Source organism: Octopus sinensis, linkage group LG5, assembly GCF_006345805.1.
Source record: "Octopus sinensis linkage group LG5, ASM634580v1, whole genome shotgun sequence".
NCBI classification, from domain to species: domain Eukaryota; kingdom Metazoa; phylum Mollusca; class Cephalopoda; order Octopoda; family Octopodidae; genus Octopus; species Octopus sinensis.
In genome coordinates, this window is record NC_043001.1 from 28,036,071 (window position 1) to 28,041,070 (window position 5,000).

General features: G+C 36.0%; 1 long non-coding RNA gene across 6 annotated transcripts in view; it reads right to left on the reverse strand.

Moving 5' to 3' along the window:
- LOC118763604 overlaps window positions 1-2,217 on the reverse strand; it is a 16,105-nt gene extending 13,888 nt beyond the window's left edge. Inside the window, exon 1 of one of the 6 annotated variants that reach the window (XR_004999358.1) lies at window positions 2,173-2,217. This is a non-coding gene — a long non-coding RNA (uncharacterized LOC118763604). Of the gene's footprint in view, window positions 1-2,154 lie in introns of all 6 variants that reach the window. The other 5 variants (XR_004999357.1, XR_004999359.1, XR_004999356.1 and 2 more) reach the window with 5 other exon arrangements.
- Window positions 2,218-5,000: the final 2,783 nt, after the last annotated feature.

A 5,000-nucleotide genomic window follows, 5' to 3' on the forward strand; every position in this document is an offset into this window, starting at 1 on the left:
TTGGCTCCGGATTAAGATTCATTATTATTTATTCTGTGGAGGCGCAATGACCCAGTGGTTAGGGCAGCGGACTCGCGGTCGGAGGATCGCGGTTTCGATTCCCAGACCGGGCGTTGAGTGTTTTTATTGAGCGAAAACACCTAAAAGCTTCACGAGGCTCCGGCAGGGGGTGGTGACGACCCCCTGTTGTACTCTTTCGCCCCAACTTTCTCTCACTCTTTCTTTCTATTTCTTGGGTAACTCTGCGATGGACAGGCGTCCTGTTCAGCTGGGGGGAATGCATACACCACAGAAACTGGGAAACCGGGCCCATGAGCCTGGCTAGACTTGTAAAGGGGGATATTCTAGTATTCAAGTATATCATGAGTAGTGGAGATTTGTTGTCGATATAAAAATCCTGAGTTTTGGCTAATATTAACTTGATCTCTTCTGGATGAATTTGAACTTAACACCCAAAGGGATCTTGCTATATTACCGAAAGATGTATGGATCAGCACAGTACGATTTGGACTACACCACAAGCCTTTACATTTATTATAATTACGAGCTTGCGAAACTGTTTCTACGTGTTTACTTAGTTTGGTAGAATTACCCGTCAAATTCGCCTTAAATTATATCCTACAGTTTTCAAAATGAAGGAATATATTAGATAAAATAGCCCTAAATTGTACGTACATAGCCATATCGGACGCACATAAACGTAGATCGGTTGTAGCTAGAACGTTTTTGGTCATAGACCCACTAATTCAGGTTGACTTAGGATAGCTAAGAATACCAATATTGATATCAATGTTGTTATAAAGGAGAGTAGCTTAAAATAAACATCTTGGTTTAGGTACAATGCAATGATTAGTTACTCCTCCTTTCATCTCTTTCATGGCACCCCTCATTGAGATAGTCTTTGTCTATTGTTTAACAGATGTGAATATAGCGTTTAGGATCAATTGTGTTGCCCACAAACTGTCTGACATGTTTTTGGCATTCATTGAAGAAGAGTTGGAAATGTCACAGATATGTATGTATGTATGTATGTATGTATGTATGTATGTATGTATGTATGTATGTATGTATGTATGTATTCATTGAAGAAGAGTTGGAAATGTTACAGATATGTATGTATGTATGTATGTATGTATGTATGTATTCATTAAAGAAGAGTTGGAAATGTTACAGATATGTATGTATGTATGTATGTATGTATGTATGTATGTATGTATGTCTCTTCTACTTTTTAATTATTAAAATCTTCCACTGGGGAGGGAGCCAGTTTCCAAAAAAGATACAAGAATCCATCTTTGGGATGTAGTTAACACAGACAAATTCACATTTGCAACTTGAGAAAGGTATTGCATATTTTTACTGTTCCACTCACAGATTGGACTTGTAATGTACGAATCAGCCGGTCGATTTCTCTTTCTGAAAATTCCAGTTTATCCCGATTCCCCTTTAAGCATTTACTAACAAAACCTAGTGAATTCATAGCCTGGATATAGAAGCTGGAGGTTTAGAAGCAGTTGTCCATAGATATCCACTTTTTCTTTGATTTTCAAAGAAATATTTATACCTGCAGGGCAGCTAACCTCTATGATGGTACATACCTTTGCCCGTCTGTCCCAAACAACAATATCCGCCCTGTTATGCCTATGTATGTATGTACGTACGTACGTATGTATGTATATATATATGTATGTATGTATATATGTATGTATGTATGTATGTATGTATGTATATGTATGTATGTATGTATGTATGTATGTATGTATGCATGTATGCATGTATGTATATATTATGTATGTATGTATGTATGTATGTATGTATGTATGTATATGTATGTATGTATATATTATGTATGTATGTATGTATGTATGTATGTATGTAGGTGTGTATGTATTTATGTATGTATGTGTATGCATGTGTGTGTAAGCACATGTGTGTATGCGTTTACTAGATCGTACTTCAGAGACAGGGAGAAATATGAAAATAAGTCTATATTACAAAATAGCTCTAATGCCTGTGTAGCAATGCAGGGGGTAAAACAACCATGGGTGGCTGTCAGCCTTTTGTTCGTCCAAGAAGATTTATTTTCCAAATATATTGCAAGCTAGCATTTTTAGCTTCTCTCATTCGAGCTCCTTCACACACACACACACACACACACACACACACACACACACACACACACACACACACACAAACACACACACACATACACATACACAGAGTCTCTTTCACCACTTTTCTGGTAATCGTAAAATAAATATGTACTCTACAAAAAGTATTCAGTAATCTTTCGGTTTGCATGCTGTTATTTATAGTTTTATATGTGCTTCGAGATCCAGTTCTAGAAAAGAATTATTTCACGTTCGCCCGAAAGGTTACTAAGATTATAAATATTTGTTATCAAAATATACATATATATATATACATACATATATATATACATATATATATATATATATATATATATATATATATATATATATATATATATATATATATATATATATATATGTATGTATATATATATGTGTGTGTATGTGTATAAGGAAAGAGGGAGAGGGAGGGGGAAAAAGAGAGGGAAAGAGAGATCACATGGATACTTATGCGGAACCAGGAAAAAGTATGGTGTAAATGGTGTGAATATGTATGTATGGATGGATGGATGGATGGATGTATATAGGTATCTATCTATATATCTATCTTGCTTCCACACGTCTCGCGCGTACATCTTCCCAGATACGCGCATACCTTCTTGTAAATCTGACGTCTTCTGACTGTATACGAAATGCAGATTTTCTCCCCTTATTACCGTAAATGTGCATGGAAGAGATGTGATTTACGCATCCAAGACGTCATCTTGTTTATTGAGTCGATGGTTATTAGAAATACTTAAATATGTGTTTCTCGCCTCTTATTCATCGTTTTCCTTCAGACTTCATTAAAAATTGAAAGACCTTGTCACTTAACCGGCTTTAACAGCGCCCACAATGACCTGGCGCATTCATAAATTCAATATATCGTAGCTAACTCAATACTTCAGTATTGTTGTTATCACGCTGTCGCTTTTTCAAGATAGTATGGCGTTTAATTCCGTTTGACTTCCTCCCCCCCTCTCTCTCTTCCTCTCGCTCACTTTCTTTCTCTCTATCTCTGTCTTACTCCTCCTCTCTCTCTCTTTGTTACTACTCAATACCATAATACTTTAGCTTCTCCGTCAAGAGCTTTTTTTTTCCTCCTTCTTTGCCATCATTATATTTGCTCATCTCTTGTGAGTGTATTTACTATTTAATTTCTCTGACGGTCGTTAATAATAAATACTTAATGTGTTGATGATTAAATAACCACAACTGAGGAAATATTTTTGAAAGACAAAAGAGAAAAAAATACATCTTCCGTGTTACACAGGCTATGAATGTAGTGATTATGGTTGGCCGAAACCTTTCAGTAGTCAGTCGCGTTCCTTTAGATTCTAAGTTCAAATCTCAGATGGGTTGACTTTGCCGTTCATCTTTCTAAGGTCTATAGAATAAGCACTGCTCAAATACAGAGGTATCCATATCATTTCAATAACATTCTCATAAAAAAAAAAATGGCCTTATACTTTAACGATAATATAATAATAATAATAATAATAATAATAATAATAATAATAATAATAATAATGATAATAATAATAATAATAATAATAATGCTGATGATGATGATGATGATTCAAATTTTAGCACAAGGAGTAACAGTTTTGCGGAGAGTGGGTAAGTCGATTGTAATGACCCCTAATACTTGTCTGTTACTTATTTTATCGACCTCAGATAATTGAACCACTGCGAGATTTGAACTTACGCTTAAATTTGAAACAATTAATATTATCACAGATGCAGCACGGATTTTTTTGTCAGTGAACAGGTCGCGGTCTCAAAGCGACGAAAATATTTTGACAAATTAAATTTAAATGTTGAAGTGAATCTAACGGATTTTGTGTGTTTCTTAAATGGCTTATAAACACCTTCCACGCTGCAATTGTTTTCGTTGCAGCACACGATCTCAGATCAGGTCACTTGCTATGCAAGTACATCTCCGTAATTAATAGTATCATTACTTTTATCTTTTACGACTGGAAAGACCATAATAAGGAAAACTAAACTGAAAATTGTACCGATCTTTGACTGACCTCTTGCTGATGGGTTGGAGAAATGTTTTACTCAATATTTCCATCCGCACCATAAAAAGATTACAATGCTTCGTATGTCCTATCTAAATCCCCTACCAGCCCCATCACCCACCTCAAACACTCCCAAAATTCCACGTCACAGAGAAGTATTTAATTTACTGGCAGTCTTCCTGCCAGTAAATTTGACATTTATGTCATGTTGGCTGGATGTTAAAACCAAAAAAAAGTCCTATTAACCAACTTTATTATATATCATCGCATCGCTTGAAGACTTGCTCGGGAGAGATTACTGCGCGGTGCTTTCAGTGACACATTTCCCACTGCCATTTGCACACCTACTATCACTTCCATCGCAAAAAAACATCGCCAGTACCACCACCACCGTCCAATAACTACCACCACCATCAACATCATCAATAACATCATCATCTCTCTATATATAAACGGCAGTTTGTCTGTGTGTGTTTCTGTGTGTCTGTTAGGTTGTACCCTCACCCTGACCACGGCTTTCAACTGTTTCTGATGAAACTTGACACACACATAGCCCAATGTCATAATTCAAAACTAACGCAGCGAAAATTTTGAAAAGTTCCCCCAGTTCTGAAAAAAATCGATAAATTCGACATGGGGGTCGAGAATCAGAAACACAAACCACAGACTGTCTAGGGGACGCAATTCGACCTTTTTAACTAAAAAAAAATTTACCATCATTTTTTTCCCATTTTTTGGCTATAACTCTCTAAAAATGCTTTATAGTTATTTCCCTTACAAACCCGAGCAACGCCGGGCGATACTGATAGTCATCAATAACACCATCATCGTTTCTAATCAT